Source organism: Pipistrellus hanaki, assembly GCF_964339955.1.
Source record: "Pipistrellus hanaki genome assembly, chromosome: 10".
NCBI lineage: Eukaryota > Metazoa > Chordata > Mammalia > Chiroptera > Vespertilionidae > Pipistrellus > Pipistrellus hanaki.
In genome coordinates this window covers 10,574,203-10,589,277 of record NC_140512.1, presented here as the reverse complement: position 1 = coordinate 10,589,277, position 15,075 = coordinate 10,574,203, and the positions used below count along the sequence as shown (strand labels likewise).

Below are 15,075 nucleotides of genomic sequence, written 5' to 3'. Positions count from 1 at the left end.
CCAAGCACCCTGGGAAGTCCAGCCTCCCCTTCATCCCACAGACAAGTACATGAGCCGATCAATCATAAAGATTTCACCGAAATTCCCAGAGGGGTTTGTTCTCGGGAGCCTGCTTGCTGGGAATGTGAGCTCTGGCTAAACTCTCAGCCCCTCTTCACTGCCTGACGCCTCCCGCTGCGCTCAGGTGAGGCCTTCCCCCGCATCACCTGTCACCTGGGCTTGTGAGCTCCACGATTGATTGAGGGTTTGGAGGCAACCCAATCACCACCAGGAAATCTCACTCCCTGCTCACGTCCCACCTGGCGCTGGCCTCTCGCCGTGTTTTCCCATTCCTCTGTGTAGGGCTCATTTGAATACCTTTAACTTCCAGGGCTAAGTTCACGAATGTCTGTGTATGGAATAAAGGCTATACCTGTTTCCTCATTTCTCTGCCATCCGGACCAAACCAAGGATTTTTCATGTCACGCTCAGTCCCTCCAAGGGTTTTCCTGAGTAGATAGACCACTTAGGCTCTAAGTCTTAGAGACTGAAGGACAGCCACCTTTCCCCTCTGTTATCACCCAGTGTTACTCCCATTAGCTATCCTGTCTTTTCACGAGTCTTTCTGTGGTTATCCTAGAACCTACAACATGCGATTTAACAAAGTCTAACAGAAATGTTTACTCTTTAAAGTTCCCTGGAACACTTCAATGCCACTTACCTCTTTGCCCATCTTTTCTGTATCGCTGTCAAGCCATTGTTATTCTCTGTGTTTGTAAAATAAGACATTGTCATTTCTGTTCGCACAGTCAGTATTTACTTACCCACAATCTTATTTGCCCACATGAATACCTTTTGATTGCATCCCCATTCCTGTCCGACTCTTCATGTGTCTCTCTGGGATCGGTTTCCTCTGTCTGAAAATTCCCTTGCGTGCATGCTTTCTGGCAATAAACTCTCTCGGATTTTGTTTTTTTCCTGAAAATATATTTTCAGCAATCCGTTTTGATTTTATTTCTAAGAATTTTTTTTTCTCTGTGCACAGACTTCTAGGTTGGCTTTTCTTTTCTTTTCATACTAATCATACTAAATCTACTAAAATCGATTATTCTCTGGATTTCTTATTTCCTTGGAGATGTCAGGTGTTAGTCTTATAGTTGTTTATTTCAAAGTCATGTGCCTTGTTGTAGGTGCCTGGGTATGTCTGCTCTTTAAAAAACAAATCCTGTTAAGAGTTTACAGTACTTCTTAGATCCATAAGTTAGTGTCTTTTATGTTTTAGAAAACCTCATTTATTATCTCTTCAAATATTATTTCTATCTAATTATCTTCCTTAAATATATATATATTTTTATTGATTTTAGAGAGGAAGGGAGAGGAAGAGAGAGATAGAAACACCAATGATGAGAGAGAGTCATTGATCAGCTGCCCCCTGCATGCCCCCTACTGGGGATTGAGCCTTCAACCCAGGCATGTGCCCTAACTGGGAATGGAACTGTGACCTCTGGGTTCTGCTCGAGCACTGAGTCATGCCAGCCAGGCCCTCATTACCTCTTTACTCACCTTTGGGTGAACTAATCCCCTGCCAACACCACCTCAGTGTGCTTCACACAGACCTTTTCCAGGCTGAACCTTGAGGAGGACTGAGGTCCCAGGCCTGACACCTTGATCGCAACTCCTGTGAGATGATAGAAGATGTGATTGTGGGTTTAGGAGTAAATTGTGAGACAGGAATAGATAACTCTTTCCCTCCCAGAAGGTCCCTTCTGCCTCTGCACGGAGTGCCAGGCCCGAGTTGGGAGACTCCAGAACACGGACACCCAGCTGAGCAGCTGTGGCTGCCACGAGAGCCAAGTCCAGGAATCTCGTGCCCAGGGCCCTCCTGCCTGAGTCCCAGCCTGTTCCCCAGACCCAAGTCCGCACCTCAGGCTCCTCCTCCTCCTCTACCTCCCCCCATTCCTCAAACACCAGCTTCATTGTTGACTTGTCATGAAGTTTTTCTTGAGAATTATTTCCACAACTTCCGTGAGTCACGAGACATCAGCTCGTGGTCCTTACTTTCAAATTGCTTCTGCTTGAACATATTTGGGAATAAAGACGTACACTATCTCAGAAACACTTCAATTACTGTCTCATTAAACCCATCCAAATTGAATTCACCTGCTTTGGAAAGGTGGTTCTTAAAGGAGATGTGAGTTGGGACTTCACTTGGCAAAAAATAAAATAAATAAAAATAAAATAAAAATAAAAAAGTGGGGGGGGGGAGGGCGCCAAGGGCAAGTATTTTTCTTCTCTTTTGAGCTCAAACCATTTAAGGCAATCATAATACTCTGTCATAAAGGGAAAAATGTGATGCTATCCGAGGAATTATTTAAAATGTTGTTTTGCTTATAGTTCCATGACTTGAGTTGTCTATGCTTGCTGTTTCTCTCCTCCAGTGGGAAGAGAGCTGACACATTTATTTTAAAAAAACGCACTGTAACAAATATATTACAAAGAGAATGTTGCAGCTACATCTCAGCGAAGCATTTCCATACCCCCAGTGATGGATATCCAGTCACGGTGCTCTATTTATCTAATTTTGGCAGGTTCTAAGCAATCCATCATCCTCTGAGGAAAATCATTCAGGCTCTGGAACACATAAGGAATGAAAAATTGAATATAAATCAGGAAACTTAACTTATGACCCAAACTCAGTTGCTAATTAGCATGTGACCATAGGCAAGGTAGCTCATTGTTTGTTGGTCGAATAAAAATATTTATTGCACGTGGTTCTTGAGAGAGCTCAATGAGATGCTACCTGCAAAGCAGTGGGCACAGAGCATCTGATATGATTGATACACATAAAAATATTTTTTAACCTAAAAAAGCTGTTTGAATGTAAATTGTGTTAGACCTCAGGGATAGTAAAAATGCATTGTCTAGTCTTAGATTCAGTTTCCTCACTCACACCAACAAGGTTCAATCTTCAAACAAATATACAAAATTCAGTGCAATTGTAGCCAACAGGCAAAGGGATTTTTTTAAATGGTTCTTCATAAGTTCATTTGATGTTTGTCCAAATAGTGGTTCAGCAGCTCCCTTTGCTAGCATAGATTCCATGTGCATTAAACGTTAGAAAAGTGATCAGTGAAAGTACAGGAAGAGCTGGACATCATGTGTAAGACAAACAAGAAAGTTCAGAATCAGACAGGAGAGGGCAGACTGGCTGAGGTCCTTGGGACCCAGTTCGTGATTTAAGAGTGAGTCCCACGAGCTTTCTTTTTTGCTTGACATACCCCTAAATTAGGAGCTGGAGAAGCCAGCAACCCAGAATTGCCAATGAAAACAGACAAAAGAGCTCTAAAAATGACTGTTCTCTCCAGCCTACAAGACAGGATACATTTAGGCAACAACTACTCTACTCCGGCAAAATAACAACTACCCTATTCCACACCAGCACCCCCATCAGACAAGTGGTTGGAAAGGATAGTCTTCTACCCTCACCAGGTTGTAATGAGATGCCTAACTGCCCTGGTGGTTTCAGAAAAGACTGAATAGGGAACTAGGACTTTCCTATCCACCTGGTGGTAATAAGAGCCCCTCCTTTTACCTCTTATGACAATGGAAGCTGTGCAGGGAGCAGTAAGAGGGTGAGTCAGCAGAAATTTAGTGGGAAGCCTTAATTCCACCCCTCCCAGGGCAACGACTGCTGATGGCTAAATCCTCCAAACCTGTCTCCTTCCTTAAGCAATTAGCAGGATGCTGAACTTAGTAGAACACCCACTTCCTGCAGGCCATCCTGTTGGACTTCAAGGTGGCTGGGGAAATCATGTAAGTTAACTGGGCTTTTTAATTCCTGGTTCTGCCATATACCAGCTGCTTACATGTGGGCACATACCCCTACCTCTCTAACCCTCTTCCCTGTAAGGAGCGAGGGCTTCATTAAATGAATGATGCAGAGTGTGGTCCAAAGAACTCGAACATCTTATGGTGGCCCCAGGTTCACAGTAGCTGAAGTGAAAATGTTCTCTGGCAAACAGCAAATGCTTCATCCCGTACCTGGAACTTTCAGGTGAGTGACAGGAACACTCGGCTTCTCTGACTCTCCTGGCACAGACCTCCCAGAGAACACACAATGGAGAGAAAGCCCAGGACACGTGCGGGTTCCCGGCTACCTCCTCATTGAACCATCCTTCGTTTCGCTCCATTTGAGACTCTTGTCCTTCTATGACCTATGCCTGCATTTAAATACATTTCTGCTTTAAACATCCTCAGACCTGTGGGAACTTGTTCTAAAAGAAGTGAGGGGTACACGCCCCCGTACCATCTATATATATGTTAGCAGAGTTTAAAAATAATCAGGCACCAGCCTGCCAAGATTCATCTCTTGGAAATGACAATAGGCTGCCTCAAGACTTTAAACATCTCATTTGGAAGCGAGCTATTTTTACAAAGGGTGGGGAATGGGATGGTTGTGGGAGGTGTACAGTCTCATTAAAATGCTCATGATGCTTTAATGAGGATGGATTGTCTTCATAGTTGATGAAACAGGGGTTCAGAAAGAGGAAGCAACATTTTCAAGGTCATACTACTTGGTAATGAGGAATCCAGAATATAATGCTGGCTTTCTCTAACTGCAAATCCCATGCTCTCTCTAGGAGCCCTATGGACACTCCTGGAAATAAGGAAGGGGGCTCCCAGAATGAGAAAAACAAAACGAAACGAAACAAAACAAAACAAAACAAAACAAAATCATCCAAATTATACATATAGAAACATCACAGACACAGCTAAATAGCAACAAGAACATCATAAGAGACCAGACCCTTAGGACAGTCTTATAAGGAGGGCAAATGGACCTCAGGTGATCCCTCCCACTTCTATCCCAACCCAATTTCATTTTCCTCCCTATTCCATATGTCACTTGGAATCATTTGTAAGTTTCCTCCTCTAAGCATAGGAAGCATTCCGAGGGGCAGTTGTAGGTTCTCCTTCAACCTCCCAGGTCAGGGATGGTCACCTATGGAGCCACCACCTCCCCCACTGCCTGTGGTGCAGCTGTGGATGGATAGTAGAGGTCTAGTCTGGTCTTCAGTGATCACTGGCAGAAAATTTCAGGCTTCAGAATGTTCCCAGTGAATGTTCTCATTTAATTGATTGTCACTGTAGCCCCGTGCACTTGACAGGCACGGAATACACTCCCATGACATTGTGATTTATTTTCCTGCAGTTGTTCAGCCAGTTTGTGTTGAATACCTTCTTTAGGCTAAGAGCTTTTAAATGAACCAAGTCTCACTGAGGGCAGACCAGTTGCTCACAGACATCCTAAGTTATAGGACAGGGACTGGGATCCTAAAGACTCAGGTTCTCAGAACATGGCTCTTCCCACTCACTCTGGGGTTGGCAGACTTCCATAAAGGTTCATCTAGTATATATTTCAGTCTACTGTCTCTGTCACTAATACTCAATCCTGTCCTTGTAGCATGAACATATTTCTAGACAATTTGTAAGGAATGAGCATAGCTGTGTTCCAGTAAAATTTTATTTATCAAAAATGGCAGTAGGCCATATTTCCCCATGAACCGTATGTGCCCCACCCAAGTAGACCACTACCTTAGTTTATATAGCACCAGCATCCTTAGCCAGGTTCTTAAATTGTATGCTAGGTACTTTCCAACCCAACACCAAGGCACCAACTTACCTTTCCTCCTTCCTTTTTGACAGGGTGGCCTCGTGCATGAAACTGACACCTCAAACCAGGTCTCAGATTATAATTTTACCTCTCTCCTCTTCTAGGTTGAAATTCATTACAGTCACGGAGAAGCAGGTTTGTTCATCCCAAAGAAGATAGTGCATATTTGTGCTAAAAGAAACCTGGTGGTCAGAGCTCTCTGAAGAGAATCTCATTGACTCAACGGCTCTATTCATCAGATTCCTGGAGTGAAAGAAGAAGAGGCATGTGTGCTCAGGTTCCATTCCGTGATGTTAGAGATCTTGGGAAGAATACCCAGATTTGAGGTGACCATGTCTAGCATCTTCTTGGCCATGCTGCCAACCTGGCCCCTGCAGGATCCAACATGGAAAATGAAGAACCAGGACAAGAGGGCAGCGTTTCTCAGGATACACCTCACACTGTCACTTGCTCTGGGTATGTCCAAAAGCAAGTATCTGATTAGATTATTTGCCATCCACCTCTCTGGAGAGTCCTCGTTGAGGGCAATTTTGTCTACAGTGCGCCAGGGACTGTTCTAGGCACAGGGATATGTCAGTAAAAAAACAAAACAAAATAAAAACCCCACAAAGTCCCTGCATTCATGAACTAGCACTGAATTGGGGGAGGGTAAGACAAAAGCAAAGGAATAAATTCATACTGTTTAGATAAGGGGAAAAAAACGAGGGAAAGGAAATGGATTCTGGAAGGGAGAGGTGTTATTTTAGAAAAGATGATTAGGACAAAAACGTTTTTGAATGGGGTGATCTTTGTGCAGGGACTTGAATGAGGAATGAGCCATACACAATGCGGAAGGAATAGCATTGTGGGAACAGGGAACAAAGCCTTGACATGGGAATGTGTCTGGCAATTTGGAGACAGCAAGAGGCCAGTGGAGACCAGCGTCTAGAGCAGAGTGAAAGAGGGGCAGAGACATACAACATGAGGTCAGGAAGGGAGCAAAGGACCAAAACACTAAGAATGCACACTGTAGATCTTAGAAGGGATTTGGAATTTATTCCAGCTGAGATGAGCAGCGATAGTCTGCCTGGCCTGGCGGCACATTGGCCTGGTTGCCTGTACTTTGCAACTCTTACCTTCTGTCCTGGGGCATTTGGGTCCCTGTGGAAGCCCGAGCAATCCAGGAAGTTCACATGTCAGGGCCATCTTTTGACGATTGGGGATTTGAAATAGGCAGATAACGTTAACAGCTCTTCAGAGAGAGCCGGATGTAACTGAGCCCCCAGGAGCCCATGGCAGTCATCTGTTCAACCAAAATCCCTTGGATGGGAGTCCCCTCTTACCATTTTGGTCTTCTCAGTCCCTCATTGGTGACCCCAAGTTTCCTTGCAGGAGGCTTTGTAACTCCAAGCTTACTTCCTTTACTGAAATGAGGAGCCTGTAGGAGGGAGAGGTGAGTGGGCAGGCAGGCATGATGAGCTTGGCTCAGGATGACACAGAGTTCCACGTGGAGATGGCACGGAGGCAGTTGGATGACTTGAGTCTGGAATTTAGAACAGACTGTGCAGAAGAGACAAGGCCACCTGTCTTCCATGGGCCCTGTGTCGGGGGTGGCAGCACCCCCACATTTACAGACTCCATTCACAGCACCCTCCACCCCCACATTCACATACAATGGGTCTTGGAATCCCACTGTTTCCTTGATGGTGATTCTTCCCAGAGCTGACGGGATGCAGGGAGCAGTGAAACCACAGACAGCGCTGTGGCCTGTGTCTGCAAGGACAGTCACATTAGAATGAAAGCTTGTCATCGGAAGTCAGCAGGGCCACCTCTGCAGAGGTACATTGTCTGGTGGGAGCCTTTTCCCTCCACTCAGATCCCCCCTGAGGTCTCAGGAAGGAGAAAAGGAAGTGAGAGGAGAAGTGGTTGGGGGATGGGAGAAGATAGCAGTTAAGTCCGTAGGAGCACCTCTGACAGTCCCCAGCCATACCCCCATCCCCAGGCTCAGTTGCAGAGACACAGCAGAGGCAGGATGGGTTTTTTGTTTTCATTTTCATTTAATTTGCCCAAATGAAAATGGCAATTATGGAGGAGTTATACCTCCCCCTTGCTTCAGAGATGCGATCCCTGGCACATTTACGATCCCCATTTGGAAAATCACCCATAAAAGCATCAGACTCGCCTGCATTGTACATGGAAATTGGCAGTGCCATACTTTGTGCAATGGAGAAAAATCCACCCTAGGGTACCAATGTTAATACGGTTTAATTAGGCCAATTTGTAGTAAACTGAGGTTTCCGCTCTGCAATTTGACAAGCAGCTTGAACTGGTTCGTTTCATTTTTATGTTTGAGAATGTCCTATCACAAACAAAAGGTCAAATAAAACATAAAATTCTACCCAAAAGACTCCTAAAAGTGCTGTGAATTTCTGTTGTCATTAGCGTGTGTGTGTGTGTGTGTGTGTGTGTGTGTGTGTGTGTGCGCGCGCGCGCGCGCACTGTGATTTTTAGAATTGCTTGCTGACAATAAGCTACTCTCTGGTAGCCATGGAATCCATCCCATCAGTAAAGCTCAGGAGGGCTGATCAAACTGGTCCCCTCTTACAAAGACCTTGCCAGGGGCTCATAACCCTCTCTCACAGAGTCTGGGAAAGGATTCACAGCCACCAACCCTGCACATAAACAATAACTAACATTCACTGCATTTGGCTCGAGAGGTAAGCCATGTTGCATAGCGATGACAAATACATTTTATATATTATCATTCGATCAGAAAACTAGCTCATTTCAACTTCATTATCTGAATATGTGCAATTCATTTTACTGAGCTGCACTCTGATGACTTATTTCTGGAATTTCATCCAGGTCCCTTAGAAGGAATCATCTTATGACTTTCACTTATATGGCTACTAGTGGTACAGTGCATGAACTTTGTGCACATTAAAAGAATCTGGAGTGCACCACGGGACCCAGAGTCAAGTCCCCGCCCACCCATGTTTGCCAAAATTACAGGAGACCCAGACCCGGCCACGCCCCCCCCCCCCCCACTCCCATTGAGCTAGATCCAGACCCTGCTGGTCCCACCCTTGTCAAGCCCTGTCAGACAGGGGGCACAGCCTCAGGTCCCCTTGCCCGGCACCAGGATGGGGGAGTGCCTTGAGGTCCCCCAGCAAGCCCCTCCTGGTGGGGGATGCAGCCTGAAATCCCTTGTTGAGCCTTGCTAGATGTGGGGTGCAGCCTCAGGTCCACTGGCCCAGAGGCAGGGCCGGGGGAGCAGCCTGAGGTTCTCCAGCCCAACACTGGGGTGGAGAGCACACCTTGACACCTCCCTAAAGTCCCACTAGACAGAAGGTGTGGCCTCAGTTCCCCTGGCTTAGTGTCAGGGGTTGGGGGCACAGCCTGAGGTCCCCCGTTAAGCCCTGCTGGGTCGGGGGTGCAGCCTGAGGTCCCCCAGCCTGGCACCAAGGTGAGGGATGCAGCCTGAGGTCCGCTGTCCAGCCCTATGGGGGCAGGGGAGGGCGCAGCCTCAGTTCCTGCTGATTGCTCATTAAGGCTCCTTACAGGAACTTGGCCTCTGCTGTGGGTGCAACCATCTTGTGTTACAGAACCCAACCCTCCTCCCCCCCCCCCCCGCCCCCACTTCTGCTGTGGGCACCACCATCTTTGTGGTGAAGTGGTGGTCAATTTACATATTCCCTCTTTATTATATAAGATAAGGCAGTAGCTGAAGCCACTCTTCATGAGAAGTGGGGGGGGGGGGGGGTGCATGGGTCAGGACACACAAGAGAGGACAAATTAAATAATACCTTCTTTCTTTGATAGGTTTTTGACATCAGAAATTATAGACATTATACCTAAAAACAAGAAATGCTTTACAAACAAAAATAGTTATAAGAAAGGTTTCAAAGGATTTGTAACAGAGCCAGTCTCCTACTAGGTAGAGTCTACATTGCATCTACATTGCTGGGGCAAGACTGTCCACCTGCCCTTTCATCTCATATGGTGCCTTAAATGCCCACATTAGAGCCAGTCTACTGGTCAAATATGTTTAATTCCAGAAGACTCAAGATAAGAAAAGGAAAGTATAGTACTTACAACTGATCCTGCATAGATCTCAGAGCATCTCAAATAGATTTTCAATAAATTGATTCTTGAGGGAGTAGAAACATGGTCAGCTACATTTTTTGAAAGTGCCAGGAAAGGAATGGAACATAAGATGCTGCCAGGAGGGCAGGCCAGTTTGGAATGCAGATCAGGAGGTTGGTAGAGAGAAGCTTGGGACACCTGATTTAGGGAGAGGAGAATTACAAAGGGGCAGGACTGAGAGGTGAAGGCAACACATATGGAAGAGTGGCACACATTAATAGATGACATGCCAATTTGTTTTGATTCTTGGTGAAAAAATCTCAAAAAGCTACATTGTGGTCTGTTTCTCCGGGTAGAAGAATTGTCATTGGCCCTGTATGCTCCAACCCAGCTGCTGGGACCTTTGGCTAGAAATCCTGAGAATCTCTGGTCTTGTGAGGGAGGCCTTTCTGCTCCCTGCAAGAGAAGGAGCATGAGCACAAAGGGCAAGGCCATTCCTACAGGCTCGCTAGACCTCTGGCAGGAACCCCTCGCCCGCCATGTACATACCCATGCCCATGACCTGTGGTGGCCTGCCTAGAGCACATGCTCACATCCAGAGTCTAAGCACCAAGTCAGGCCAGGACCAGGCCCATACAACTCTGAGTATCCAGCCAGCTCATGCCATAAGAAGGCCAATCCATCTGGAAGTTGGCCCTTACCCCCAACAGCCTAGACATCTGGATGGCAGATCATAGCTTTGATGGTGCTCAGTGGATGCCTTGAGACATGGGGTTCCTGCTCCCATGTGTCATAAAAGGCACATTCCTGAAGACAATGTAGGTCATGCCATGCCATTCAGAGGGTGAGAGTCTCAGAACTGGATTTTATTTGCTTGCATTTGTTTGAAGGCGGCATAGATAAATCACATTTGCATGACTCTTGCGTGAGACAGCCCTTGGGGTCTGTGCAAAGAGACACATGTAGTTGTATCTACTGGGTCTCTGTTGTTGGCCTCGCAGCCTCTCCGTGGCTCCTACCAGGCCTCTTCTTTCACAGTAAGAGGGAGCGTGTGCTTGTGCTTGTAGGAACATAAACAAATGAAGCTTGGTGCATTGCTGATTTAAAAATAATCAATGTTATGTGAGGAAGATAATGTGCATATGCATTATTTAGGCAAGAATTGCCATGCACTTGCTGTCACAAAACAGATAGCCCAGTGAGCTAGCCATAAGAACAATAAATCATGGAACCCATTTCAAGGAAAACCAGTATTGCTTTGGAAAATTGCATTCAAATATGTGCACCTGAAATCAACTATTCAATAAATATGAAAATCTTAACATTCAATAAATGTTAAGAATAGATTAGGTAACACTTGAGTCCAAAGAAATATAAAATTCCCCAAATTTGTAAACTTTTTATTTTACCCAAGTTTTGTAAGATAATAAATTAAAATGTGTACAGCATATTGTTTTTTTTTTGTTGTTTGTTTGTTTGTTTTTTACATTCTCCAACCCCACAAAGTAGAACCAATGGAGATAAACAGCAAAGTCAGAGAGAAAAGGCCTTTCTGCCCACTCTCCATCCCCAAACAAAAGGATGAAGCTGATGCCTGCACTCCGACTCCCAGGAACAGCAGGTACTGTAAACGTCTCCCAGCTCAGTTGGACATGCCATGAACTCTATGGGGGGTCTCAATCCAGTAAACCCAAACTGGTTTAGGGTCTACATTAATCTGCCAGGGCCTATGAGTGGGGTGACCTGGCTATTAATAGACCATTAAAAGAATTCTCCATAATGCCAATCACAGAATCAAAAGTGCTGAGTGGGTCCATCATGGGAATGAAACTGCTCAGGCTGAGCTGTTTTGACTTTGAAAATAGATATTCCCCAAATGTCATCTCATTGAACAGCGTAGGAAATGTTCTTTAGTGTCATCCACCAGTCTGCCCTTAAATTTTAGGGGTACATTATTGTTGGTAAACCTGTCTATCCATCCTTTCTCCTCCATCTTGCTTTAATTTTCTATCATAGCCAGTTAGCTCTAAGAGCAAGTGAAGTGAGCAAGAAAGTTCCTTAAGACAGAGCCTACCTCCCCTCTCCATCTCTCCCCCCTCCCCCCCCCCCGCCATGGTACAACTGTTTTCAAGAGAGTCAAGGGAGTCCATACTGCATGGGGGGTTAGAGTTAGGGTTAGAGTTGGGAATCCATATTGTGTGGTTATGGTTAGGGTTAGAGGGTAGATTTAGGATTAGGGTTACAGTTTGGATTAGGGTTAGGGTTAGGATTAAAGGTTAGAATTAGGGTTAATAGTTAAGGTTGGGGTAGGGTTAGAGTTAGGAATCCATATTGTGTGGTTATGGTTAGGATTAGGGGTTAGAGTTAGGGTTGGGAATCAATACTGTGGAGAGTTAGGGTTAAGGTCAAGGGCTTGGAAATGCATACTGCATGGAGGTTTAAGGTTAGGATTATAGTTAGGGTTAGGGTTGGGAATCCATATTGCATGGAGGGTTAGGCTAAGGTTTAGGGTTACATTTAGGGTTAGGTTTAAGATTAGAGTTGGGAATCCATGTTGTGTGTCAAGGATCCATTGACTCACTGTCTTCAAAAATGTTTTCAGAGACCTAACAGGACCCCATCATATCACAAATTCCTGGGTCTGACTTAGGGTTGGGAGTCCATATGGTGTGTCAAGGATACATTGACTCGCAGTCGTCACAGATGTTTGCAGGGACTTTACAGTAACTTATGACTATCTGGGTTCCGGGCAGCCTGCTCTGTGTGGTGGGATCAGCCAGGCTTTCTGCTGCCTTCTACGCCCCTTCGTGCCTGTCTAAGTAGCCGAGCCAGGAGGAGTTACTCAGGGTCTGATTCTTTAAATTATGTGCAGAAACACGGTGAAAACGACAACATAACTAATGGTATTTACATTTTTGGAGCCAAAGTGAAACTTTTTCTCCTTCACAAACATTTCCCAAAGCCCAAATTTTACTGCTGAAAGTAATCCTTGGAGGAATTTCTTAGGCAGCCGAGTTCCAGTTGGAGGAAGTGGAGAAGGTGTTGATGTCAGTTTTTAAAGCATAAGCTGGACTATGACACCAAGTGGCTACAACATAACAGAACTGCTCCACCCAGAACTCTGGGTGAGCTGTTTTCTCAGGTCTTTTGTCTGTAGGTGTGACAAGAGCTGCTGACATTGGCAGGTTCAACTGTTTGGACCTAAACATCCCTTGGCCCTGCCTTCGAGCCACAGCCAAGTCCATAAAGGTGGCGATTAAATGTATTTACCCTGGACCAGTTCTGCTAAAGAAACCAATGTCTGGAAGGTCTGAAAGATGTCTCCTCACTGAAGGTCCATTAAAAGTATCTTCCCCTCTCCTCCCCTCTCTAGATTCTCAGAAACACACCAGAGACACTCGAACACACCCAGATGCAAGAAAGAAAGAGAGCTTATCACAAAATGCCAACATTTCCTGAAACCCACTAAAAACCAAGAGAGGCTTGCAAAGACCTCTCAGGGTATGCGAGCTCCATTGCCACAGCTCAAAAAAGTTCTGTGAATTCATTGTGCCCCAGCAATCCCCCCAAACCAGTCATTCTCCACATTCCCAGGCAGTTTGGCTTGTTGCTTATCTTCTGATCCACATAGTGACTCAGGTCTTAAACTTCCAGACTGCACCATCCATGTGCATGCATATTTGCTGAAATGCGCTCGCGCACAGGCGAACAGGCGCACAGACACACACACACACACACACACACACACACACACACACACACACACACGTTTTTGTAAAGGTAGAATCTATTAAGCCTTATAAGGCTCTTCTCAAGAGTCCCCTTCCCTGACCAGCTACTGTGACATGCTCTTAAGCAGAAATTGAACTTACTGAAACTCTACCACCGTCAGCTGTGTGATCCTCTGGTTTACAAGTCATTCTTCTTGGACTGTGATTGTCTTAAGGGCCATCTCTTAGTCCTAAAGCTCAGGATGTCTGTTGAACTGAACAGAATACAACCTAAGGAGCAATCTGATTTACAGTAGAAATTCCAGCAAAGCTGCTCCCCCACCAATGTTCCTCCAGTGACAGACTAGCGTAATCACCACCTGTCACTCCAGCCAAAAACCTTCCTATCACCCAATCTGTCACAAACTTCTCCCCTTTTTATCTCATAGTTTGGGGGCTCATTGTGTCTCTTCTGGACTGTCTCAGGGGCCTCCCACCTGCTCTTTTGACAAAAAATGTCACCCCGTTGCTTACCACCATCCCATAGCTGGATCTGCCCTGAAGTGGCTCTTCCCAGCTATCGCTACAGCCCACTGAGAGGTGTGGGGAAGGGGTGACAGGGGTTGGCATTCATTTTTGCTCCTGGAGCAGTTGGATGGGACCTAAGATGTCCCCAGAGGTGCTAGTTACAGGCAGCCCTATTTACCCCAGGACCCAGACAAACATTATTTTTGGATACAGCACTTTAGGAAGTATTTCCCTTAGGAACAAAACCCTGCCTGGAACACCCTTCCCACTTGGCTTAGCCAGGCTCACTCGGAATTATCCTTAAGGCTCAGTCTGTGCCACCTTAATCTTCTCAAAGCTGCCCCAAATTAAGCTGAAAGGGAACTCAGGTGAAGATGGATCCCAAGCGGGTCATTCAATCAGGTTCGTGAAAGTCCAATGGAGCACCATGACTCTAAGGCCCAAAAGGCCACCTTAGAGGACTCGGTGTCTGGGTCTGCATTTAGGATAGGCGTAATCACCAACATTTGTTTTTTTTCTTTCTGTGAACTCATTCTTGGCCACCTGAACCCTGACTTTTTTCAGAATGAAAATCCTGGATTCTGAAAAGCCTTGTAAATCAGGATTTAGAATCAGAGACAATTTTTGCGTGTTCCTGAGGGTGATGTTTGGAGGAGATAACTGATTAAAATATCTTGGCGCCTGTCACCTCAGGCATTCTTTCTCCTACACCAAGAGCTTTCTGGCTCACTTACCCAACGCTTGTCAGATCCAGAGAATGTGAGTGACGAAAAGCAGCAAAGTGCACAGAAGCTCAACAAAAAAACACTTCACATGGAGCTGTTGCAGCCATGGCTCTTGGCTTGATTTTATTTATGCAACAAAAATGTACAGACTACCCATCATGTTATTTTTCTTAATTAGGTAATGTATTCATGGGTGTTTGCAACACCAGTCTCTATGCCTTTCTGTATGTCTGAAATATCCTTTATAATAAAAGAGTAATATGTAAATTAGCCATCACTCTGCGACAAAAAATGATGGTGCCCATAGCAGACGCTGGCAGCATCACCCAGGCAATGGGCGCCCAGTATCTGCTCCTTGGCCATGGAGGGCGAGGAGGGTTCTCTGGCCAGAGGA

The 15,075-nt window shown here is 45.5% G+C and overlaps 1 long non-coding RNA gene across 1 annotated transcript; it reads right to left on the bottom strand.

Moving 5' to 3' along the window:
- Positions 1 to 436: 436 nt before the first annotated feature.
- Positions 437 to 2,565, bottom strand: LOC311628764. Its single transcript, XR_014796066.1, has 4 exons — positions 2,517 to 2,565; positions 1,543 to 1,657; positions 832 to 957; positions 437 to 746 (listed from the first exon to the last, which is right to left on the bottom strand). It is a non-coding gene; the product is annotated as an uncharacterized lncRNA (long non-coding RNA).
- Positions 2,566 to 15,075: the final 12,510 nt, after the last annotated feature.